The 27784-nt window shown below is 45.4% G+C and overlaps 1 pseudogene; it reads left to right on the forward strand.

Moving 5' to 3' along the window:
- On the forward strand, window positions 1-27784 carry LOC120848470 (annotated as a pseudogene).

Here is a 27784-nt window from a genome sequence, read left to right on the forward strand (position 1 = left end):
ATGACTTTGAATCCACAGATTGTTATGGGGACCGAATCTTGGTTGGACGATACGGTCTCTGACACTGAGGTTTTTCCGCCGGGATTTACGGTATATCGTAAAGACAGACATCGACACGGAGGAGGAGTCTTTTTGCTGGTTTCATCTTGGTGGAGTAGCTGTGCAGTTAAATTTGAGAATGCCTCTGAGTCGGTGTGGTGACGCGTGGGTTTTCCGAAAGGGAACACTGTGGTGTTTGGAACTATCTACCGTCCGCCAGACGAAAATGAAACAAGCATTTCTTTACTCTCAGATATGTTATCAGTGATACCAGGCACCATCTTTCTGGGAGGCGATTTTAATTTGCCAGACTTTTCGTTGTTAACTGGGACGACGGCAAGAAGCAAATCGCGTGTTTATTCTATGTTCACAGAATTGATAGATACATTTGGACTGATTCAGTATGTCATAGGGCCGACTCGACTGACGGAAGTTTTAGATCTCGTCTTATGCAATGACCCAAATATTGTTTCTAGCGCCCAGGTATATCCTGGAATAAGTGATCACGATGTTGTTGTCACCAAGTTGAATGTATCAGGAGTACCTGAACAGAAACAAGAGCCACGCAGTGTACTTATCTATGAAAAGGGTAATTTTGACGCCATCAGTAATGCATTACAGAAATATTTTCTAACTTTTTCATGTTTATCTGAGTCTTGTACAACAGAAGAGATTTGGATTTTGTTTCGCAATAAAATATTGGAGTTAGTTGAGGCTTTTGTACCTTCAAGAACTTTGCGGCAAAGACGTAAACAAAAACCTTGGTTTAATGCCGAAATACAGAAACTACTGGGGAAAGCAAGGCGGGCTTACAAAAAACGTTGTAAAGATAACTCTGTCCTTAATTTGCAAGGGTTAAAATATATTAATAATCAATTAAAAGTAACAATAAAGTTAGCTAAGCAGTCATTTTTTTACCAGGCTAAACTGCGATCTTAAACGAAACCCAAAAGTATTCTGGAAATATGTGAAGACATGCAGGAAAGACGATATTTCTATCCCAGTTCTTAATGTTGACGGCCAAATGTTAAAGGAAAATGTGGAGATGGCAGAATGCTTCAATTCCTACTTTAAATCGGTATTTTCTCCGGGACTCTCTGGGTATGTAGTGGAGTCACCGAATAGTTGTTTTACTGGCATGATGGTGGATATTGATATTGATGTTCATGGTATTGCCTCTCTTTTGCGCGGCCTAGATTAGTCAAAGGCTACTGGCACGGATGCTATATCACCTGTTATTCTCATTAAGTGTTCCGAGATTGTATCACAGTACTTGTCTATTATATTTAAAACGATACTTGAGACAAGGTTGGTCCCAATAGATTGGAAAACGGCGAATGCGATTCTTGTTTTTAAATCCAGAAATAAGAAACTTGTAGAAAATTATAGGCCTATATCACTAACGTCAGTTTGCTCTAAGCTTTTTGAGCATAATTTATATAGCGCAATATTCAAATATCTTGTTAGCTTTAACTTTTTTACTCCATCCCAGCATGGCTTTCGGAGTGGATTTTCGTGTAACACGCAGTTAGCAGAGTTACAGCATTACCTATTAAAAGCAAATGACATAAATACGCAAGTAGACGCAGTCTTTCTAGATTTTAGCAAAGCTTTCGACACGGTACCACACAACCTTCTACTGATAAAACTAGCCTCTATAAATATTAATAGTAAGGTACTAAATTGTATACGAAATTACTTAAGTGACCGTGAGCAATGTGTTGTCTTAAATGGAAGTAAATCCCCAGTCCTTTCCGTGACATCAGGGGTCCCCCAGGATAGTGTTCTTGGACCGTTACTGTTTTTAATTTACGTTAACGACATTGTACAAAATATTCAGCCGACAATAAAACTTTTTGCTGATGATTGCGTTATTTACAGGGAAATAAATTCGACGAGAGACATCGAGATCCTACAGAGCGATCTTGATAAGGTAGCATACTGGTGTAACCAATGGAACATCAGCCTAAATATTGGAAAATGTAACCTCGTTAATTTTGCTAGAAACGTCTCTAAATTTTTTACAAGTTATACTATCAAAATCCTGACAATCGGTAATGTCTCTGAATGTAAATATCTTGGCGTTTATTTTCACCAATCACTTAAATGGAATAAGCATATTGACTGCACAATTAATAAGGCCAATAAAATGTTGTTTTTTTATCCGTAGAAATTTCAAACACGCGTCCCCAGACGTAAAAGAAACTCTACTTCTTGCACGTAAGGTCAATGCTTGATTATGCGTGCGCTATATGGGATCCCTACCAGCAGTATCTGATCGATAGATTAGAGAAACTTCAAAATCAAGCAGCGCGATTTGTTAGTAACAACTACGATCCATACGCTAGTATGACAGAGGTTGAAATCATGCTGGGATGGGAGCCCTTGAGCATTCGAAGGCAAAAATTAAGATTGAAGTTTTTTCATCGCATTTATTATAATAATACTGGTATTAATAAGAATGAGTATCTTTTGGGGCCAACGTATGTTTTAGCTAGGTGTGATAACTCTAGAAAAGTTTTTGAATATTCCTATAAAACAGACAGCTTCTGTCATTTTTTTTTTGTAAAGACAATTAGAGAGTGGAACTTGCTGCCTGATAATGTGGTGAGCACCTTGTACAACAGTGTATTTTTTTTCTCGGCTGTATATCTAATCTGTGCGGACAAGTGATCACTTTGTGTTTTTTATGTATGTGAGTTATTTCCTGCCCCTCTTACAATAATGCCCTCGAGGCGATGTAGGTACTCTGTAAATAAATAAATAAATAAAAGGTCGGTCTGCCTTTTACTTGTGGCGACACTTGCTTACCCTATTGGAAAAACGTACAAGAAACAAACCTGCCGCTTTTACAATTCTGGTATGACACCACCATAATTTCTTGGTATTATGTATGCAGCTAGTTTGGTTTGGCGTTCTGCATAACTGGAGATACCGGCACCGCTATGGCTCCGGGTCTGTCTATACTGGCAGCCAGTTTGCTTGCCGATATGATTCCGTGTGGCTGGTATGATTTTGCGTCCGATGGCGTAGGCGACCGCCTTCTTTCCAACAAAACGCTTACACCACAGGACCACCGTTATAACTAAATCATACATGCAGAAAGACGACCGCCATCTTCCAACAAAACGTCCATCGTTCACCACCGGTATCGTACATACACCATATATGTCGAAAAAGAACATAAGCCGCGTTTACATGAATGCGACTTAGTCGCATTGAATCCAGTTGCCGCATCCAATATATGGTCATGTAAACGGCATAATGCGCAAAGCGCATCGCATTTTGGAACGGGAAGGATAATCGCAAGGCGCTCGCTGCGGGAGCGAGTGAACAGCTGAGAACATGGCGGCGGCCAACCTCGTCGGCGGCGCGGAGAGCGGTCCCGCAATTTTTTTTCCCGAGAACAAACGCAAGCTTTTGTTGCGATCATAAGTAAGCGGAATATAGCGGAGCTGCTCGGTGAGGGCGGCCCCGTCCAAACCTTTGCGAAGTACGACTTGCGCTTCCGAAGGGGTCACAATGACTTCAGTGCAAGCACGAATGACACCGAGAGGTCCGAGCACTATAGAGCGCTGCATGGAAGCGCAGAACGAGCAGCTCCTACTTCGGTGCCGTTCCTGGCTGCGCAAGAGCCTCTCGGACTCGGGGTCCGGCTGGTCCGGTCGCGATCGGCGAGGTCTGGCGCGGCGAAACGCGGAGGCTTTCTCAAAGCGTGCGCACACACGTCGCCTCTCGTTCAGAGTGAACCGGCGGCCCGGCCTGGAGTCCTAAACGCCTTGGTTTTGATGCTTCTTCCGTCTCGCAACTTCTTCCACAGCACCGAAGACAGCGGACACGATCTTTACTTTCACTGAATGCGTCGAAAGGACTCCACGTGCGATGCACCGGAAAACGTGGTGCGGCTGGTGCCGGAACGGAACTGCGGAACTTCGAGCTTTGAGTTAACGTGCACGGCAAGAAACCGATCGCAACACCAAGCCGCGGATACCGCATCGCCGGTGGACAGCGGCAAACGGCCCGTTGCTCGTACTCGGCAAACTCGGCGTCTTTTCGTGGCCCCTCGCGTCCTCGCAACCAGCCACAAACTCACCAGCCCGCAACCGTAGCGACCGTAGCCGGCGTTGGAGAAAACCGAAACCGAAACTTAAGGCTTCCGCCCAGTGGCTTCGGTGCTTCCGCTGCCGCGGCCTTTCTAACTTCGCGGCTTCCACTTCCGGTCGTCGCGGAGATGGCGAACAATGGCGAAGATAGCGCGATGTGGTTCGTTGGCTCGTTTACGGTTACCGGACAGATGTTTTGCGGTCCGTTTATACTGCGTCTCTGGTTCTAAACCCGACGGCGCCTCTCATAGTTCAACCAGGTGTGGTCGGCCTGGGTCAGCGCGGTCGGCTCGCCTCGTTCGATCTCCGGACCGCCGGCAACTTCCGAGTTCTTCAGGCCTGGGATCAGAAGGCGTCTGTCTCCGTGAAACAGTAAGCGAATCTCGTCCCGTTTTCGTTCTACTTTTAAATTACGTTTGGTGCGCTACAGTGTAAGCATGCGTGCCAAGTGTTCGTGACAATTTTGAACTAGAATAATTGTGCTTCATTGCGGTTTGTCATTTACCGCAAATGTAAATCGAGCAATGAACGAGGAGTAAATCGAGCAATGAACGAGGAGCCATGCTTGAAAACGATATATGTACGATGTTAACTTCTACCTGTGCGGCTTTAAAGAAAGTCAAGACTGGTTACGGTTGGATGCGAGGCTGGTCCCAATGCAATGTTAAGCACTTAGAGCGCCTTTCTGAACGGCATGTAAGCAATATAGCGATCAACGAGACGAGCGACGGCGAGAAGCTACGAGTGGCGGCGCCGAGCGACGAAGATTTCTCACTCCCGCTGCTTGCGCCGCTCGGTTCTTGGGCTTCTAGAAAACGTCGCTCATCGCCTTGGTCGCTCGCACCAATCGCTATCATAATGTGTGTATCGTCGCGCGGCCGTGTTTATTCGAATATAAATCGACCTTTTTTTTCTTTCTTTTTTTTTTTTTCGGAAATTGTGACTAAAGAATTTCGACACTTGCATTCGCGACCAAATTTTGCAACCCTACCGGAAGCATGAAGCTATCGAGTCACCGAGCCGGCGTTGCCGTAGAGCCGCGCCGCTTCTTGTTTCAAAAAGCTTTTGGTAACCGAAATGGCTCGCCGCCCGCGGTGGCCCGTGCCGCTCCTCGGGCGTCGGATTTCGACATCGCGCCTCTAGCGTTCCCCTTGCTGGGCAACGGGGAAGGAGAGGAACGCGATGCGCCACGCACTTTACCCTCCATCCTTGCAAACGCGCACAAAAAAAAAAAAAAGAAAAAGTTACTTTTGTTAGTTGCTTGAGGCGGCTCGGCTCGCGTGTTGCTCATGGCGACACGGCGGCTTTGCTTGCGTCTTTGTAGTTTGTCTTCCGTCGCTTCGCACCTTCTTTCGTTTCCTGTCGTCATTTTACAACGGTGTCAGTGAAGTATTGCTGCGAATATGCGAGGATGTCTACCCAGCTGAAGAAGCTTCGGACGACGATGACATGTCCAGAAGTTCTGACGGCGATGAAGTTTTTGGCATCGCCCCGTGATTTAGCTGAGAGTGATGTAAATAAAGGTTTGTTTCTTTCTTTTGCCCAAAATTTCCCCTGTTCTTAAAAAAAAAAAAAAAAAAGTCGACCTATATTTGAATTATTTTTTTTTTTATTCTCTATGGACCCAGTAAATAGGGTTTGACCTATTTTCGAGTAAATACGGTAACTTTAATTTTTATTTTGGTTTACGTCGGACGCAACTCGAATGCTTGACAGTTACGTTGGGCGTAACTTTAATTTTTATTTCGGGTTCCGTCGGACGTAATGTTAGACACTCCGTTACACTTAAGGAAAATAGGGGCTGCTGGTTCATCATATAAACCAACCATTTGTGTTTAATTAAAATGCATTACTGACCTAAAAAAAAAGATACTGCTATCCTAGAGTTTATGCTATAGGAATGTAGCGCTTCAGATAAATTTGTTAATTTTTACTTTTAGTCCCTGCCCCCTCCAGATACCACATCTGGCCTAAAGCAGTGTTCCGGATCTCCTTCCAAGACCTCAAGCGGGTCGTCATTCAATCCATGAGTCGGCGGCGTCTCATGGGCGTGTTGCTGTTGCTTACTGGATGCTGCTACCGAGGGAAAAGTGGTCATGCTTGGGAAAGGCAAGTATGGCCGCCGTAAGTATACATATTGTCTTTACCTTTGCTCGAATCCACTTTTAAGAAATGCACAGTTCGCATGTGTGCATCTCTCAATGTTTCCACAGTCGGCTGTGTTTTTTTTTTGAGTGCTCCAACTCTGCTAGCGCTAGTTTCTCTAGATCATGCAAATGGGATGCAACACTAAACCACATATGCTCTCGCAACAAACAGTGCTGTGCAGAAGCACAGTGGAATTTACTCTAGCTTTATAATGCAGCACAAAATAGTTAACTCCAAGTATAGCTACTTTTGTGACTCCGTTTAACCAAAAGCTCTGCCGAAACAAACTTGCCGCCTTATAGGTAGTCCAAAAGAACCTCGCGTGCCTAACCTGGAGAAGGGCTTTTTTTTTATAGGTCAATTTTTTCTTAAACCAATACCTTCAGCCTCCTTGAAATGTTAACATCATGTGACACACAGAAGAACAGTAAACTCTTTCATGTTGGCGAACCTTTAATTTTCGCGGCCTTTAATTTTGCAGAATTCAGTGGCTGCGATTATGTGCTCTGTGACCGATTCGAGAAGAAATAGGGGCCACGAAGATAAGGGGGTTTTACTGTACATCGGAGGAAAGAGGAAGTCACTTTTGTTTGTATGCAAGAGTAAAACCAACAACAACAATCATGGTGTCAACACTTTGTGAGCCTATCTGTGTCTATTGAATGATATCAATTTTGTTTTAGTTCGTTAAACATTGTTGCCTGTACACTGGGATGTCGTCTTCAACACGAGCAGTGGTTTTCCCTGAAGCAGGCAGCATGGACGCGTGCCGCAGCGCAACATAGTTCATTTGCAGGTGGTACCGCAGGTTGAAGGATGGTTGGCACAATATGGGGGAATCACAATTCAATGTTCTACCTCGGGCGTAGACAAGATTTGCTCATTCTAAATCATTTTGTCTAAAAATCGGGGATTTGCGATGAATGTACCCGCATGGTTGGAAGGGCCAGACAAGCCTTGTGAGCGCTTCGTTTTCTAGCGTCTCAGTCCTGAACCCACTCACGCACCACATGTGTAGATGCTCCAATACATGGGACCACTTATTTGGAAAATGGTGAATGGCAACTGTTATCTTTATCAGACTTCTGTATTATGGTCAAAGTTGGACTGCATATTTGCAATACTTTTTCTCACTTAAAAATATGTCATACTAAAATATGTAGAATAGCCGATGACAAAAAGAGAATGGCTGGGCGTCCTCCAGCACGTGCTTGTGCTTTTCACCCCACTTTGGACAGATGTGCTCGCTCCAGGCTCATGAGGCGCTGAAACGTCATCGAAGGTACCAGACGGGCTGGTGGTGGAACAACGGAGACTTCTCCCTGCCTTTCTCATGCTGTCAGTGAGCGTGTACCTCTATACTCTAACTTAGCTTAACCTGCACAGAGCTGAGGAGAATAGGCTTGGCGAGTGCCCTTACTGCATATGCATTTGTACAGCTGAGGCACTTTCTGAATCAAGAACATTGTGTATCTTACCTTCAAAAACACATCATTTTGGGGGTGCAAAAGGAATTGTAAGGCATATCTTTGTTTGTATTGTCCTATTACGCATCGCAGGCACGTAGCCAGGGGGAGGCTTATGAGGCCCGGCCCCCCCCCCCCCCCCCCGATATCTTCCATTTTGCATGGGTCCTCCTCTCCCCCCTCCCCCTCATACAGCATTTTGTTATGAGTGGGCCCCCCTGAAACAAAATCCTGGCTACGTGCCTGACGCATCGACTCCAACTTAATGCGGAGTCGACCCACCTTGTTGATAAATTTAATGCCTGCCAGGTAATTTGTTTTGCATTCAGTTAATATATCAGTATTCAGTTAGGTATCCCAAGTCATTAGTCGTTGAGATGCAGTCTCTCTGTAAGTCAGTCATGTTTAACATTCATAAAACTGCTTGTCAAATAATGGCACTGTCGAGGACATGTACTCGGCTCGAGCAATCGCTGTCCACAAGCTGGTTGTGTGGATACAGGCAGCAAACATCCCGGTTGAAACGTCCTTCCTCGCAATGTAGCTCAAGACTAGGTCAGGGCCCCACTCACAAACGTCTATACTTTGCATCTCTTTAAGCTGGGCCACTTTTGACACTACAAGCCATTGCAGCAAAAACAGTGTGACACATGATTATAAGCTCGACGTACCATGGCGTCCAACTTGAAGGTCACATGGCTTGCAGCTTCTGCCGTGGTTAACTTTAAACTGAGATAGTTTGGAATAATGCTCTCGGTTTTTAGTGTTGCCCGGCACGGTTAACAATTTGGTGATATACTGCTGCATTGAAAAATCTGCATTCGTGACTGTATCACCTTATGAATGCATACTAGCTATTAAACTCTCCATTCTGCAGAGAAATGAAATGCACTTTGCGTCCAATTGCAGCTACTTCTGGAACTTCATGGTATGAAGCACCTTATGGCTGCAAGCTCTGACCGATCTTGTTCTCTGGTCTGCGCAGGCCCATTGCAGGGAGTCACTCCGAGAGCCTCACCAGAGGTTCCTGCCCGTGGTCGTTCTAAATTTTTTTCTTGTAGGTATGCATCCTTTCTGTCTTTCCCTAATGTACTCGGGCGTTTTCTTTTCATTGTCGCAGATTTGCCTCAAAATTGGTTCAGCACAGAAATGGATGCTGTACAACTGTATCCCGCATATTTTGTTCAAGATAACTTTTCTTTGCGAAAGTTAGATTTTTTTTATAAAGGTTAGTCTTTTTTGTTTTTATTTACAAATTTATTTGAGTTTCCATGGGCAACACTAAGACGTTATGCCAAGGGCAAGGACAAGTTCACTGCTCTAACTTGTTCTCAACTGATTGCAAGAAATTTTGTTAATGTCGTGAAACCTCTTTCCAGCACTTGCTTTGCAGCATGGAAACAAATTATACATGGGACATACTCTTTTTTAGACTGCTTGCTCATTCTGCAGGTCTGCCTTCTATAGATGTCGTGCTACTGGAGAGCAGGCGAATTCGATTGTTGGTTTTGCCATTGCTTTTTTTTAGCCGTTGTCTTAATAGTTGTTGTAAATTTAAAAATTTTCCTAAAAAGCAAGTCGGCAAGAATATCTAGTTTGACTAGTTAGCTGAAAATAATGATCTAGTACCCTTTAGTCAGTAAAATAGATAGTGTATGCAGCTGTTAGTGTCAAGTAGAGATGCACGCTTTTTAGGCATTTTGCACAGAGTGGTACCCATTTTTATTGGTTAGCCTCTTGGTGCGCCAACTAAACTCTTTCTATCCAGACACCTGCCCTTTGCTTTTATTTGGCAGGCTCTGGCAATAAAATAATATAGTGTTATTCCTCGGTGGCTTAAAAACCTAAAGAAAGAAGTTTCTCCATGTTTAAACGCAAAGTTTTATAAAGGCAAAAATGAATTAAGCCAGTAGCAGACGACACATAGCCTCAACAGTGCTCCGCGCCAACAGCATTGCGTCAAAATAGCGGTCGTCTCCTTTTTGTTGCTTTCTCTCTCCCTCCTTCGGCGCTCTCCTCCCTTTCCTCCTTTCCGCCACCTTTGTCACCACACCCACTGGCTAAACTCTCCCACTATACGGCTCTGCATTGCAATAGTAGTTTTTTTTTATAGTCTTTAGAGTTAAATGTGAATATTTGACAGAAATCTCCCAGGTTGGGGTGAAAGAGGGTTAAATGAATGCATTTGTTCATTCGCCTTAATTCAGTACCCATCATTTCAAGGCCTGTGTGGCCTTGTCCTGGGGTGTGTCTATGACTGTGCTGTGAAGGAGCAGTTTTTTAATAGGTACAAGTACAAAGTATAAAAACAAAAGGATCTATGTGCTGATCATGAAAGAATATGCTAGCCATTCTAATGTAGCTCTGCCAAGTACTTGATTGTGATTTGTTTTATTTCCAGCTACCTGGTTGCCTCAAGATCTGGGGATCCTAGTGGCCACAAGCTTGGACTCAATCTTTTTCTGTGGTCCGGCCAGGACCATGGGGGAGGTAATCCCAGCAACAAGAGCATCACAGTATCTCCCTGCTTGTGACTTTCGATTAGCATCACGACAAGGGAGTCCTCATGCCACCAAGTGTTAGGTATGCTACTCGAAATAAGCATTCTTACCTATTCTTGAAGTGAAACAGCAAAAGCACTGCTAAGCCTAAAATGCAAAAAACATTCAAATCTCGGGTTGGATGGAGTTCCAATTACAAAAAGGCGTCTGCAGACATGATTCACATGTGAACTTAAAGCCCACGGATGTAGGTTCGACGGAGTCACAGAAATAACTTCCCACAGATGGCTTCGCTAGTGCTATACCCAAACAAATTCTTAAAATAATCATTGTGTTACGTTGGTGTCATCAATCTTATGTACCTACCCCACCCAGCAGTCGGGAGATTTGAAATATAAAAAAATGGGAACTTGCACATTGTCAGCTCTGCAAAGATAATATATTGAACCGAGCATAGCACGTTCAACTTAAGAAAGCAATTCAGTGCAGGCCTAGTTTTAAGGTTCACATATGTGTTACTGCCCTTCATAATGAAGTAAAAACTGCTGAAGTTGTGGCCCACTACAGGCTTTCTATTAGTGTTAAAAAGTGTTATGGCAGTTTAAACAGCTCGCTCCAAATATTTTCTTGAAATGCATAGGTTTATGGAAATTATTTGGATGTTTGCAGACAGTCATGGTGAGACCAATCGTTAGTGCCAAGTGTTCCACTTATTCAGAGTTGGTTGAGTCTGTAAATATTGTAGGTCGCAAATTAAATTTTTATGGTATGCAATGGGCACAATCATCCGTAATGACTAGCTCTACCTAGGGGAACTTTATACGTTTACTACGGCAAGATGGTTTCGCAAAACTAAGTATTTAGTTTATTCAACTCCTGCACTAACCTTCTCTCTAGAAACTTTTTATATTCTTTACGATGCTGAGTTAGGATTCTGGAAGTAGTTTTTCTAGAACTACGCTAGACATTTCCAGTTCATAATTTTTCTCGCTAAGCATTCGAGAGAGCCAAACCCTGTAATATACGGATGGAACTCGCAGAATGATGCGACTGGCAGTTTGAAACATTCGGCACTGTAACAGTAATAATGCCATGTCACTTGCCTATGTAATGCTCATTTTCGCAGATCAAACTGCTTTTTCCGTCTGCACTCATTTTCAGTGGACTCATTCAGCGAACTCGCACCCGAGACTGCAGCGCTGGGTTCTGCGAAGTAATTTGAATGAATATAGATGCAACAGGTTTCTTTGAGTGTGCGTCTAACACGTATTCTTCACATTGAATCTGCTACTGTATTTATGACCGTGTCCTTAAATGTATCCACATTCCAGCTTATTTTTATTTTGACGTTTGAGTTTTCTTCAGTACTTTTCTCAACATCTGTGCTTGTTGAGCCGTACTCAAGACCATACATCTTGTCTTTCCCTATTACATTAATATATAAAACTGTTGATGCCGAGTGAGAATTCAAGGTACCGAATCTGTCATGCGAGTTAAATAAGAACCAATAGAAAGCTCTACAAAGGAAATTTTGTTAAAGGAGGCTGTATAATCATTAGAATAGCACATGCCATGCTAAACAAAAAAAAAATACAAATTCTTGTTAGGTAGGCAAGGATGACACTGCTGTGCTGTTTCTGATGTGTCGCAAAAAAAAATCAGTGCCATACAGTGTTCCTTATGGAAGTACAAACTGTCGAATTCAAAGCCCAGAAGTTTTATTCAAGAATGTTTCTCAATACAAATGTATTTAGAGATCTGAGCCACTGACTCATACATGACTATGTGGCAAACATTCATTTTCATGTGCATTATAGTTTACAAGGTCTAGTCTGCATTGATTTATTGCATTCATGCTGAAACTGGGAGGGGTTCTTTGGGTATGAATAAAGATATAAACATTTCTTGAAATCAAAACATTTGAGAACGGACAAAAGGAAGGATCTGAGAACCTGATCTTAGATTCTCTTTTCTTTTTCTTATCTCTAATTTTCACTTTATTTCACCTGATGCATTTAGTTTTTTTAGCGCAGCTCTTACCACCCGTTTCCGCGCTTTGCGGCGTCGCTGTCGGCGTAACCACCCTACTAAACTTGGCAGGAAATTGAATTAATGTTGCGGTCATGTGACGTTAATATTTCCGCTAAGTCTAGCTGAGAAACTGAATTTTTTTATGGATTACATGACACGGTCGTGCGACGTCATTTTCCCCGCTACTTTTAGCAGGAAAACTGCATTTGTGTTGAGGTCATGTGACATCAATTTCCGCACTAAATTTAGTGGAAAACTTAACCCGCTAAATTTAGTGGGCAAATTTTCCCGCTAAATTCAGGGAAATTTCCCGCTAAATGGGAGGGAGCAGAAGAGTAGGAGGGTTAGGGGGTGGGGGGTCATACCCTCCCATCCTCCTGTTCAAGATCTGTGCTCTAATTTCACATTACAGAGAATTGTAAACGTCTCATATTTCATCTCATGTTTATTCAACTTTTATATTGCAGGTGCGCTTGCAGCACAAATCTGGGTTGTGCTGATCCTCTACGCAGAAGTTAGGAACTCCTGAGTGGCAAGAGTGGGAGTTTGGCCTGACAGCTCAAGGGACACCATTGTTCAGTATTGAATTTTTAATTATCTTCTTTTGAGCAAAGTTAAGCTTTGCTGCATGCAGGTCTTCTAAAAATAAATACCTGCAACCAATTTTACCACGTCACGTTATTTTGCCTCTGCTCTTAGTGCTCCTGGTGAGCCTCGGATAAGAGCTTTCTGGTGTGCAAACATCATGCTTGTTTGAAACCACTCACTGATGTAGAGACTCGCTGACATCCAGCATTCCAATGAAACGCTGGATGTCCACAAGTTTTTCTTGAACAATGCAAGCGGGAAAGGAACCATACAATCGTATCGTATTCGGGGACATTCTAGAGAGTGTTTATTTGTATGTTTTTCAGATATTTTTAAAAAAGCCGTAAAAGCTACATTTACGCGGTCTGTGTACGTGAGTTGCGTGTCTAAGGGGGAACAGGACCTTGGGCGCAGAGATGAGCTCTGATAAGGAACTGAAACCTAGAAACTCGTCCAAATAAAGCGTTTTTACAGAACGCGTAAAAGGCTACCCCTGCATTATATCCTTCTAAAAAGAGTTGATTTTGTGGTTTTCAATGACTCAGCAAGTTTCTAATTGAAACCATATTTTCATTTTCACTAATTAAAAAGTTAATTAACAAATTGTATTTAATTATGTGACTGATCGTTACGATTAGGTACCTACACTACGTACGCCTGGCCGTATAACTCGCCTGGACAAACTGCATTGATTTAGCTTTCACGACCTTTCTAAACATATATGTAAAGCTTAAAACTAAATCGCCCTGTACAACAGTGAAAAGGCGAAACCAGCATGTTGGAGCCATATGGCTCCACCGTGCTGGTATCGCCTTTTGGCAGGTATAGGTTGTCCCATATTACGTTATGCATGTATGGTTCCACATGTTTCCGCCATATTCCACTATGCTGGTTTAGGATGTCCCATAATACGACACGCTTGTATGGTTCCGCCTACCTGTATCGTTCCGCTCTAATCCACTATACTGGATCCGCCGATTCGCTTGTATAGGGTGTCCCATATTACGGTTACGCTTGTATGAGCTTTTTCCGTCATCTTTCCAACATCGAAATTTTCCAACAGGGTACGCTGTAGATTATAAACGTATACAGTGCAGTACGACCATAGAGTAATATAGTAAATGTAAAGAGAGGACACTGAAGCCGATTCGCGATTCAGATAGTGCGTTTAATGCCCTCCGCTACGTGGCGCTTTTCTGTGATTTGGTTAAAATTAGTTAGAACTCTTTCCGTGAGAAGTATTCATTTTTAAAATTGTTATGCTTAAGAATTATTTAAAGTACTTCAAACGACTAAATAGTTTTAATTTAATACGTCACAAACATCACGTAAGGAATGGCGCCTGCCACGGCCTGCCGTGTGCCTCCTTGCCTGCACGCCGTCGCCTCAGCATCATTCTGCATAGCCTCTGCTCGTCCGTGCGTCGTTCGTCCGTGCCGTGCGTGCCGTGCCGTCCGTTTGTGCTTTCTGCTGCAGCGTGTTCGGTCGGCTTTGCATCAAACAAGGTGACGTATGACTGCCCGCGTGCTCGCATGCTCGGCGTGAGTTCGTGTAGCCGAGCGGTTTGAGCTTCTCCCGCTGCTGTTTCCGTCGGGCTGTCGGGTTGCAATCGTGTGTGCACCTAGATTTTCGATGAGATTTCTTTGAAAAGGGACTTGACTTATTACTCTGCGAACAACATTGTCCATGGATTTACAGATGATGGTGTTGAACGGTGTTTCAGATAGATCCTTGGTTGTTTTGTGCTCTCTTGAATTTCCAGGAAGTGGGTTTAGTCACTTGCATACACTGTTGTACACACTTCAACACCGTTTTCTCTTATCCACAGTCTCCCATTTCTCTCATTGCAAGAGCTTAAAACTGTCTTCACAGTAAAGGCTTTGGTCTGTGATTAGGGGGCTTCAAAATAAAAGCTTGGCGAACCAACTTGGTGTGTCTGTGGGTAAGCCGTGTTTTAGAGCGCAGGTCTTAGGGGCCCGTTCCCGGCTTGAGCGGCGTCGCCGTCGCCGTCACCAAGGTCATCCCAAGGTCACTTGACCCCCAAGGTCATCCCAAGGTCACCCCAAGGTCACGTGACCCCTCCCCAAGGGTCGCGTGACCCCAAGGTCACGTGACCCCCGGGATCACGTGACCCCCAATGAAGTCATCAGTGACGTCACTGATGACGTCACCGGCATCCGCATCGTCAGCGTCATCAGTGACGTCACTGATGACGTCACCGGCATCCGCATCGTCATCGTCATCATCACTGATGACGCCACCGGCATCCGCATCGTCAGCGTCATCAGTGACGTCACTGATGACGTCACCGGCATCCGCATCGTCATCATCACTGATGACGTCACCGGCATCCGCATCGTCATTGTCATCATCACTGATGACGTCATCAGGGACGTCAATGATGACGTCACCGGCATCCGCATCGTCATCGTCATCATCGCTGATGACGTCATCAGTGACGTCACTGATGACATCACCGGCATCCGCATCGTCATCGTCATCATCACTGATGACGTCACCGGCATCCGCATCGTCATTGTCATCATCACTGATGACGTCATCTGTGACGTCACTGATGACGTCATCGGTATCCGCATCGTCATCGTTACTGATGACGTCATCGGCATCGTCACGTGACCCCCTAGGTCACGTGACCCCCACCCAAGGTGACTTGACCCCCCCCAGTACCCTTCCCTCCTCCTCAAGAGCTGCGCTCTAATTCCTCGTTACAGGGAGTTGTAAACGGCTTTCACTTTTTTTAAGTTTATAACGAACATGTTTACTTCATCTTTGATGTTTCGCACCTTATCAAAACAACCAGAAACAATCTCCAAGCGCACAAATTTTGCATTAGAAATCAGGTCATTGGGTGGTCCCATATTGATAAACTTTATCGTTCTACCTATGAGATGAGGTTGCGATTGGCTCCAAAACTTACTGAAAAACACATTTTTCAAAACCATTTCAATCACATGAGAGTAAAACGTGCCGCACAGGTAATGAGCGCCTCAGTCTGTCTTGCAATCCTATTCATTGTTTATGCCAAGGAGCTTCCTGAGGCAGCCATGATTACAGCCTGTTTCTGCGATAGAATGGACAGCTTTCTAAATAAGTCACAATTCAAGAAGACAGGGCAGGAGTTGCGTCATACCATTCTGAAAGGAGAATCTGAGGTATTTCACTTCCTTCACCTGCAACTCGGATCGATTTCAACATGGAAGTTCGTAAGCAGAATGCAGTCACAAACCATCATAGGGTGGCACGTGACTATGAAGAGCGTCCTCGTGCTCTGGGAGGAGCTTTCAAATAGCCGTGACTTTAAGTTCTTACTTACACGACGCCTGCAGCAAGACCCACTTCAGAAGATTTTTGAAGCTATATGACAAATGCAGGGCTGCAATACAAACTCAAAGGTTTATCAGTTCATCTCAGGACTGAAACAGATAGGGATAAAGGAACGGTTCAAACTGTCAAACAATGGAAACGTAGAGGATGACAAAGCTGGACCTCTTGAAGGAGTTGCCAATATTTTTGCATTATGAAAGTTGAATTGCAGACAATCTGTAGTGTCTTCCGATTGATAACTTCCCGCCACTCAAGAATATTTCTGAAATTACATCAGACATTAGGTTTAGCATATTTGATGACTCGTCCACTTGTTACGTTCAGGGCTATTTGATCAAGCATTTCCTTGGACTGACAACCCACAGCTGTGGCTGTTTCAGCTGCTGGGGGACGAGTCTGACAGCTTGGCCAGGCCTCGCCAGTTGTGCTTAAAGGGATACTGAACCAAAGAATTTAGTGTCCATAATAAGTGGCACACGTTCTTTCCACGAGCCAGCAGCCACCGCTGTGCGCAAGCACACGCAACAAAAATGACGTCAAAGACCTCCATTCGCGGTTAAGATGACAGTGAAATGAATGGGCTTCGGACCAAAGGAAAATAAAGAGAAGTTTTTCATCTACACCGTAGTGTCTGGTGTAAAAGGTAAGCGATTAAATGGTCTAACAAGCACGTAGCTTTCACTTGTAGAGATGAAAAGCCTGTCTTTATTCTCCTTTGGCCCGAAGCCCATGCATTTCACTGTCCTGTTAAGCGCGAATGGAGGTCTTTGACGTCATTTTCGTTGCGTGTGCTCGCGCACACCGGCGGCTGCTGGCTCGTGGAAAGAACGTGCGCCACTTATTATAGACACTAAATTCTTTGGTTCAGTATCCCTTTAAAGCATATCACGTGCCTGGAAAGCTCTTCGGGAATCTAATGTACCATCCCAGGCTGCCTTTAATTTCATTCAGCAACGAGACAATCGCTTTCTTGCCGTAATAGAGAGCGTGGCGCATGTTTGAGGAGTCTGTGCTGTCTTGTATCGCACACTTTCAAGTCTGGGTAGTTTTGGCATTGCTCAGACTAGTACAAATGGTTTTTAAAAATGTTTCGCAGAATACGCTTCAGTTGGCATGTTCGGTTTCTTAACCGGAACCTGGACAAAGTCTGGTTACACTCTTCAGTTGCTGTAAACCAACTAGACAAGTTTAACTGTTAATAGTGTATTTACGAAGGTGGTTGCCAAATCAGAAACAGAAGGTGCATATTAATTGAGCGGTGCAGCTTGCACTCGAAAATTTTTTTTTTATTATTTCCAGCAAATGTGTATCACGTCCCTTTTGCCAAAGTATTCATCCACTTTCTACAGAATTTTTATGGAAAATAGTGTATAGATGCTATAGATATTAGAACGAAAATGTATCCACTTTTGTATTCATTGTCTATAGTTTTTTAGCCACTTTTTTTAGCCATGCTTTCTTTCTGATCAAATGTATTTCGAGGAATATTTAGGAATGTTGAATATTGTCAGATTCCGAATAGAGTTCTCAGTGTTTGGTATTGGCTCGCCCGCAGTGTGTTTCAGGCTATGCCAATTCGTACGTTTTATAATAGCCAGAAATTGGGAATTCGTACTCTTCGCTGTGTGCTTTGCACTTTTATTATACTCTTTTGACTTGTAATGATAGAGATGTCTTATTTATTTCTGGACTTACTTCCCGAGCCCGAGTCGGCGTAAAAGCGAATGGACCATTCAGCATGTTCCCTGTGGAAAATTTTTGTTAACTTGGTTCCGCTAAAATCTATTACGAAGTGTACGATATGCCGAACTCCTTCATATTAATTTATTTTGTGAGGATTAGTATCTGTTTCTTATAAAACATACAGGACGTCTGAAGTAAATCATGTATATACAAATGTGGTTCAATAAAATATTTTCGAACCACTTACTGTTGTTGACCCCAAAATACTCCACCAGTCAGGACTCAATGTGGATTTTAGAAATAAATGAACTGCGTAAAGGACGAGGACAGAGGTAGAAACGAGTCGACACACGGAGCGCAGACTTCCAACTCTTTATTTGGCGCAGACACAACAGTATATATGACAGCAGCAATCAGTTTGCGGTTAAATAAGGTTTAAACATGACCGTCCAAAAAAGAGAATTCCTTGTCTGATAGTGAAACAGATTGCATGCTTATGCAGTCGTGACCTTTCTTTTTAATGAAGTAGGCTTCTACGAGTTTTCTTTCCGTTGCCTCATTTGCTCTTGCGAGAACACGTGTCCTTTGCAAATCAGGATGACAACCGCATTTCAAACAATGTACAGACAGATGTCCGCCTGTGTTGTTTTTTATCGACAGAAAGTGTTCTCGTGCCCTCAGGTTGAAACAACGTCCAGTCTCGCCAATGTATACTCGCCCGCAAGAAAGCGGAATTTCATAGATAACACCGGATGCGCATTCCGTGTAGCGCGTGCTGTGCTCCTTTTTGCATTTGTTGATGTTCACTCTTGGCTTCATCATAGGGCACACTTTACTGAGTTTGCAGGGCGCTGAAAAGACGACCGAGAGACCATACCTGGCCGCTACCTTTTTCAGGTTATGGGACAGGCCGTGGTGGTACGGGATGACATGCACGCGCATTTTTTCTTTTTTCCTCTGCTCATTACTACCAGTTTTCTGCTTCTGTAGCAAGCGCACACATACAGCAGAGACCAAGTGTTGGGGGTACCCTGCGGCAGTAAGGCGGTCACACTGATCGCGGAAACTGGACGCCATTTCGTGAACACATGATTTTTCTAATGCTGAAGTACAGCTAGACATAACAATGGCTCTTTTAACAAGCTCTGAGTGAGCACTGTCATAGGGCAAAAGGCCCTTCTTGGTCCTAGGGCCCTTCTTGGTCTAGCTGTACTTCAGCATAAGAAAAATCATGTGTTCACGAAATGGCGTCCAGTTTCCGCGATTAGTGTGACCGCCTTACTGCCGCAGGGTACCCCCAACACTTGGTCTCTGCTGTATGTGTGCGCTTGCTACAGAAGCAGAAAACTGGTAGTAATGAGCAGAGGCAAAAAGAAAAAATGCGCGTGCATGTCATCCCGTACCACCACGGCCTGTCCCATAACCTGAAAAAGGTAGCGGCCAGGTATGGTCTCTCGGTCGTCTTTTCAGCGCCCTGCAAACTCAGTAAAGTGTGCCCTATGATGAAGCCAAGAGTGAACATCAACAAATGCAAAAAGGAGCACAGCACGCGCTACACGGAATGCGCATCCGGTGTTATCTATGAAATTCCGCTTTCTTGCGGGCGAGTATACATTGGCGAGACTGGGCGTTGTTTCAACCTGAGGGCACGAGAACACTTTCTGTCGATAAAAAACAACACAGGCGGACATCTGTCTGTACATTGTTTGAAATGCGGTTGTCATCCTGATTTGCAAAGGACACGTGTTCTCGCAAGAGCAAGTGAGGCAACGGAAAGAAAACTCGTAGAAGCCTACTTCATTAAAAAGAAAGGTCACGACTGCATAAGCATGCAATCTGTTTCACTATCAGACAAGGAATTCTCTTTTTTGGACGGTCGTGTTTAAACCTTATTTAACCGCAAACTGATTGCTGCTGTCATATATACTGTTGTGTCTGCGCCAAATAAAGAGTTGGAAGTCTGCGCTCCGTGTGTCGTACTCGTTTCTACCTCTGTCCTCGTCCTTTACGCAGTTCATTTATTTCTAAAATCATGAACCAACTAGCCCGCCAAAAGGTGTTACTTGAAGTCAATGTGGAGGATGTGTAACTTCAATGTTTTACAGTAGAAAAAACAAACAAGCAAGATATACGCATCTGTTTTGTAAAGTAGAAATTTTGTTTTACACATTTTGCACGGATTATATCGTAAAAATTAAAATAAAACTGAGTCAACATTAAAAAAGTGAAAGCCGTTTACAACTTCCTGTAACGCCGAATTGGAGCGCAGCTCTTGAGGAGGAGTGGAGGGTATATTCCTCCTCCTCCCTCGTGATCATGCCTGCTAGTTCTCCTCGCCTCCCGCTCCCACTCCCTCTTCTTTACCACCTCCTCGTCCTTCAAGCTCCTCCCCCCCCTCGCCTCCGGCTCCTCGTCTCTCCTCCCCCCTCCTCCACCATCGCACTGCTTTCCTTCTTGCCGCTCAAGCCGGACAATGAGGGGAGGAGGAGGAGAAGGAGGGGGAGGAGGGGGAGGAGGAAGAGGGGGAGGAGGAGGAGGGGAGGGGAGAAGGGGGAGGAGGAGGAGGGGAGGAGGAGGGGGAGAAGGAGAGGGAGGGGCGCGGTTACGCCGACGCCGACGGCGACGCCGACGCCAACGGCGACGCCGCTCAGGCTGGAAACGGGCCCCTAAGAGCTGCGCTCTAAAAAAAAAGGAAATAGTGGCTCCGGGAGCCGAAGACCTCCCGAGAGCATAGCGAGGAGCGACACAAGAAGGAAAGATGGGGAGAAAGAGAAGGAGAAGGGTATAAGCGAAACCGGAGCAAAAACGCCCAAACCGAAACCGAAACTAACTTGTCCGGAACCGGAACTGGATTGTGTTTAATGCCGCCCGCTAGGAGCGCTAGCTGTCACTCATCTATAGAGTGCCTTCGTACACACGCGCGCTTTTGCTTGAGTGGTGACATCTCAGCCATTTTTCCGCCCAATCGTTTTGTTTTGTTGTTTTTTCATGCATCTCGAAGCGCGCGCAATCCGGTGTCACTCAGCTCGAGCGCGTAGCTTTGGTTAATGCAAAGACACCATTTTACCGCCCAAGTCACGCACCGAGTGCGCGAGAGTGTCACGCGCTGGCACATTCAGCGCAACAATGGATGTCTTCACCCTGAGACAGACAGACATGTAGGCACCCTACGCGTCTATCTGGGCCGCTGGGGCCTATGCAGTGTCCGCTCTTTACATTGTGTATATTACTCTATGGTACGACTGCCAGCCTGGGGTCTGTAACGTGCATCACGCGGTAGATGTACATGTTTGCTCACCGGCACGATGCTCATCCGGACTGAAGCGTGCAGGAGGGAATTGAACCCAGTAGAATTGGCTGCGCTTCATCTCGCAAACATCTGCAGTGCACGCAAAGCATGGTGGAAGAAATACATTTAGGTGATGACTCTCAGTCCGACACGGCGACCACATGATGCTCGGCGCACCGAGCGTGCTTCACTCGCACGGGGATGGATGGCGCCCTAGTATAGAAGGGCTTGTGAAGGAAATTATGGGCTCTTTACTTGGTCCCCGTGTACTGTGTGGTGAAATGATGGATTTATGTTGGCGCATTGGCACTGATTGCCTTTTCCCCCGTGCGGTTTTTGTTTTTTTAAACGAGAAGATTTCGATGATAACTCAACGTGACAAAAATACTTGCATAAACATAAAACTTCCCAACACCACCTACTGGGCTTTAAAACAATTTTAGACTAATTTAAAATAATTCCGTTAAACAGCTGAGTCATGCTCGCATGTTTTGTCCGACAGCATGTTTGGTAACAGCTCAGTAAATTGTTGACACGCATTGCGTGGCTTTATTAAAGGGCGGGAGATTTTTTTCCACCCTGCTCCTCCCTTCTTATTAAAAAAATGAATTTGAATAATCTTACATAGTGGGGCCCAAATAATTATTTACATGCGCAGAAAGGTATTAGCATTACGAATGGTTTATACAAACGATGTCAACTGCTACTGTGGTACATACATACCACCGTGAGCAGAAAACATTTCTATTTATGATGACATAGTGCTGAAATGATGACACAGTATGATGACATACTGAATAAAATGATGGCAGAGTAACTGAAAGTCAAACTGTAGTAGCAGTTATAGGACATAAATCACTTCTGTACACTCACAATATGATGTCACCCGTTTACGTACGATAGTCTCAACATGCTCTCTCTTTCAAAGCAAATTTCTGTTTGTTTGTTGTTGTTGTTTTTTTTGTTTTTTTTTTGTAACATGTAAGGTTCTTCGGGCAGCTAGGGAAAATTATCGGAACAGCGTCTACAGATAGCACGGCCTTCTTTGCGGCATGGAAGAGAACTCTCTCGCCGAACTCCGCATGATACCATTTCGATGTCGCTGTGCCGGGGAAATGCTTGGCAAAAACATGATCACTCGGTAGTAACTTGCGATCGGCCCTCGGGGTTGCACGACGCCACTGCTCCAGGCGACCGTCATTCCAAGAGAGCACAAAATAGTTGACACCAAATACAGTTTTTTTGATGACAGCCTTTTAATTCTAAAACAAAGAAACAAAAAAGTGAAAGCCGCTTACAACTCCCTGTAACGCCGAATTAGAGCGCAGCTCTTGAGGAGGAGGAGGGAAGGGCGCTGGGGGGGGGGGTTAGACTAACCAGGGGGGGGGTCACGTGACCTTGGGGGGTCGCGTGACCCCCAATGCCGATGATGTCATCACTGACGTCACTGATGATGTCATCAGTGACGATGACGATGCGGGTACCGATGACGTCATTAGTGACGTCACTGATGACTTCACCAGTGATGATGACGATGACGATGCGAATGTCGGTGACGTCATCAGTGACGTCGCTGACGACGTCACTGATGACGTCGTCATCGTCATCATCACTGATGATGACGTCATCAGTGATGATGACGATGCCGATGTGGATGCCGGTGACGTCATCAGTGTCGATGACGTCATCGGGGGGTCACGCGACATCGGCGGGGGGTCACGTGACCTCGGGGGGTCACGTGACCTCGAGGAGGGGGTCACGTGACCTCAGGGGAGTCACGTGACCTCGAGGAGGGGGTCACGTGACCTCAGGGGAGTCACGTGACCTCGGGGGGTCACGTGCCCCCCCACGAAGTCACGTGACCCCGGTGGGGGGCTCGCGCGGTGCATTATGGGACATTTCCCATGATGCACCGCGCGGTTACGCCGACGCCGACGGCGACGGCGACGGCGTCGCCGTCGCCGTCGGCGTAACCGCGAGCCCCCCCCCCCCCGCAAGGACCTCCGGAGGACCTCGAAAGGACCTCAGGTTCCTTCGGGAGGACCTCGGGAGGACCTCGGGTTCCTTCGGGAGCATCTGGGGTACCTTCGGTGACCTCGGGGAGTGGGGCTCACGTGACCCCCCCCCCCCCCCCCGAGGTCACGTGACCCCCCTCCCGAGGTCACGGGAGACTCCCTCCTCCCCGGGGTCACGTAGCCCGCCTCCCCGAAGTCACGTGACCCCCCTGAGGTCACGTGACCCTCCTCCAGGTCAGGTACCCCCCCCCCCAGTACCCTTCCCTCCTCCTCCTCAAGTGCTGCGCTCTGATTCGGGGTTACAGAAAGTTTTAAATGGCTCTCAACTTTCTTATACCTCCTCCCCTCCACCTCCTCTCCCCTCCTCCTCCGTACCCTCCCCTCCTCCGCCTACGTACCCTCCCACCCTCCTTCGCCATACCCTCCCCTCCTTACACAGTTTCCGCGCTAAATTTAGCCGGAAAATTGACGCCACGTGACCACAACAACAATTCAATTCCCCGCTTAATTTAGTGGGGGACTGAATTGCTCTTGAGGTCACCTAGCGTCAATTTTCCCGCTATATATAGCGGAGAAACTGAATTTGTTCATAGGTGACATGACACCAAGTTATGTAACGTCATTTTCCCCGTTCTTTTCGCGGGCGAAAAAAAATTAGTGCTCAGGTCACGTGACGTCAATTTTCCCGCTAAATCTAGCAGAAAAACCTTATTTGTTCACAGGCGACGTAACACCAAGTCATGTGACGTCATTTTCCCTGCTAAACTTAGTGGGGAATTCAATTGGTGTTGAGCTCACGTGACTCCCATTTTCCTGCTAAATTTAGCGCGGTTACGCCGACGGCGGTGCCAAAGCCGACGACTCGAAACCCGGAAACAGGCGCCAAGGCGCTGCGCTCTTAAAAGCGACATCCCTTTGTTCGTGCAAACGGTGTCGTGCTCTATACCCTGAGATTGCGTAAGAGATAACGGTAGTAATTATTTGTTACACAGACACACTAGAACTGGAACACAAATATAATGCACATAATATTGGGCAAGTTGCTGCTTATTACCCCCCCCCCCCCCCCCCCCAATGAATACTTGAAAAACAAATTTACAATTTCGAGCACTAAAGATCCGATTGTCTTAAGTATGCACTTTTTTACCGCAAATAATGGCGGATTGACATGTTGAGCGTAAGCTCCCTACTTTGAACCTGGCTTCATCAACATTTCTTTATATATTACTAATGACGCCTTTGTCTTTTTAAAGCGAATTAAGCGTCAGTGGCTGGTGAGCGCTTGTGGTGTCCGCTTCTACTCGTCCTTGACCGTCGCGTTATTTGGGCCCTGCTATGTTTACCCAACTACGCCAAGAGTTTGTTTTAATGCATAAGTGTTTTTTTTTTTTGTTTTTTTAGTGCATAAGTATAAGTACAGTCGCCGGCCATATGAGCTCCCCCGGCCGAACGCCAACAGGAGCAGCAAAAATCCCGCACGCGGCGCGTCGAACGTTGCCGCGTTTTGGGAACCGGGCTGTTGGGACCAAACCATTCCGTTATCAAAGGGGTGGACGCATAGCTTTTATCGGGATTGCAGCCTTTAGAAGTGTGAATCACAAAAACGTTGCCGATTAGAATTGCCACCTTCGGGTGTTGGCCCCAAGTGTTCGGAGATGATATTATAACTGCTGATAAACTGGAGCTTGCTTTAGGCGCAGATAAAGCAGCAGTGTTCGATCGATGTTGACAAATGTAAAAACCCTATGTTTGATATGATATTAGGCATGACAACAATGATCCCTCGGCAAGCGAGAAGTGGCCAGCCAGGAAGCCATCTGCAAAGTCATCGTGTAGAGGATTACCCTTGGCGAAGTAACAGGCTACTGAGCGCAGAACAGTACAGTCTCCTCGATGAAACTCGTTCATGAAAACCCGACGTTTTATTCTGCTTCGACAAAAATATTTTCTATTTGTTGTCTATAGCATATCCTTATAGATTAAATAAATTATTTCAAAATCGCTTGTCATTGTCTAGTCTAGGTTTAATATAAGCTTGTAAGAAAGGGCTTGTGCATAGGATTACTCTTCGAATAGGAAATATTTAAAATGACTAACCGGTTTTGCAAATAAAAAAGTAGAATTTAACACGTCAAAGGTATTATGCAGTGAATAATTTCGATAAGCCGTCTGCGTTTACCTACAACCGCAAGCGGGATTGTAATCGGCCGTGTTTCAGATTCACGTTCCGAAACGTGGAATGCTATTAAACTTCTAGCGTCCAGCCCTTTGATAGCGGAATGGTTTGGTCCCAATGGACTACTTCCAAAACCGACGCGCCCCATCGCGGCAAAATACCACGCAATGCACTCTGGGAACTAGTTGGCCACTCAGTTTCGGTTTCGACTGAGCAGCTTCATCTCATGCTATCACGCCGCGACCGAACGCGCTGCTTGCGTTTTCGGTTATCTGACTTTTCACGAACGTACAATACACTTATTCTTATTCCGGGGCACTTTCCTTGGTTCCCGAAACACCGGATATTGTGCGTGCGTATGCGAACGTAGTAAGTCGTGGCTTAGTCACCTCACCCCTCGAGTGCATGTTTGAGCTCAATTTCAATAATCCCGTCTCGTACCAGTGGATTAGAACTGAAATTTGTTCATATGGAGCCTTACACGTATTTCGTTTGCCAAACGTCCGCTTCTTGTTACTTCATTGGGCGAAAAGCAAGCCGCATCCTCACAGGGTATCAAAGTTAAGCCCAGCGTTTACGCATGAACTTTTAGCGAAATGCAATAAATTCGACCTCACTACTGCACAAAAGTTACTATGATGTCTTCCTCCTGTCATCATATATCTCCCACTCGAATTTTATGCTGATAGAAGATTAACTTTTCGCAAACGCTGAGATCGACTAGCTACGACGGAGGCCCTAAAAGCGTCCCCTACTCGTCGCTAAGCCTTTTTGCACGAGCTTTTACTGACGCCCAAGATCTGTGCCTGAACGGTGTGTCTGAAATTATCTCGGCATACTCAGGCAGGAAGAAAACAAACACATAACAAATATTATGGCCATTAGCAACCGTCAAATGCGCTTTGAATTCGTTCGAGCACTTGTGTGAAGAATGTCGCACCTTGCGCCGAACGGGCGTGAACCCCTATGCGGTGCGCATAGGGGTTCATGCCCGTCCGGCGCACTTCCGGCGAACGGTGCGACATTCTTCACTCAAGTGCTCGACTTTTGCTTTCTTAAAACGGTCTGTATGTGCGAACGTGCCTATATGATTGCAGGATAACTCTGTGCGCATACGCGATGTTGAATATTAGTGGAAAGCAAGCGGGTGGGGAGTTCACTTCGTGCAGTGCTGCGGGTCAGTACAGATAAGAGATAAGAAGAGCTTTTCAATGGCGCCTCCGAGGTTTACCTCGCATACTCAGGCATATTAAGAAAAACAGTAATTGCAAAAGGTAATATTTCGTCTATGGACGCACAAAACAAACAAACTTCCTGATCAACAACACTAATGTAAAGGCGCGAGCTCGATGTATGCGTACTAATTGGTTGCTACAGCTTGTTGATTTGTACACAAGCAAGATCCCCGAGCTTCGCAGCGTCGAGATTCCCAGCACTGGCTCGTCCACATACCTCGATTGAAACGCTAACAGGAAGGCTCACGTACAAAAATACAACAAGCATATGTTAAGACGAGCTATACGTCTCAGGCTTGTACTAAAGCTTCGAGGTCTGGCAATTTAGGTTAGTTTAGAGACCTCAAATGACGCTCTCGGGACCAGAAAACGATCTCTTGTCGACGTGTCGATCGAAACCGAAACCATGCCACCCTCCTCCCTGGCCAACTAGTTCCCAGAGTGCAACGCGCGCCGTGTTGCATGCAGGGCTTTATGGAAGTAGTCTATAGCCCGGCTCCCAGAACGCGGCAACGCTCGACGCGCCGCTTGCGGGATTTTCGCTGCTCCGGTGGCCGTTCGGCCGGGGGAGCTCATATGGCCGGCGACTGTACGTGCAAATTTTACCACGCATCAATGTGAAGAACAGGGAAAGACAATAGTATAGCAACTGCCACAAAGTGAACACTAAACAAAACTTCCGTATTCACGGCCCATACCGGATGGAGCATTGGATTGTAGGATATGCGTTCAAGATTTGAAATTTCCCACTAAATTTAGCGAGACATGACGATAGCCTTGTGATGTAACGTAACGTAACACCGAAACCTGCTGTTAGGGCATATAAAGGTACCTTACGTTAATATAGCAGAATAGCTGGTCGCATTCCCATTACGGCGTCTACTACACGGCACCGTACTCTATTTTTGTTAGCATAACACTCCCAAACAAACAATTCTAAGGTGATTGTAACAACCGTTCTTCAAAGAAATATGTCTATTACCAACAGTTCATTACCGAGAATGTGCCAGAAGCAACCGGCAGCCGGAAATACAAAAAACTCAAACTTAATATTATGTAAATATGTTTTTGACACGATCGTGACTTTTTGTCTTTGCAGGTTCCCGAAGAGGATAATGCCCTCAAAAGCATGCTCCAGACTCTGCCGGAGTCTACAGACGCTTGA

This window comes from Ixodes scapularis, unplaced genomic scaffold (assembly GCF_016920785.2).
Source record: "Ixodes scapularis isolate PalLabHiFi unplaced genomic scaffold, ASM1692078v2 PGA_scaffold1__304_contigs__length_218370807, whole genome shotgun sequence".
Classification (NCBI taxonomy): Eukaryota; Metazoa; Arthropoda; class Arachnida; order Ixodida; family Ixodidae; genus Ixodes; species Ixodes scapularis.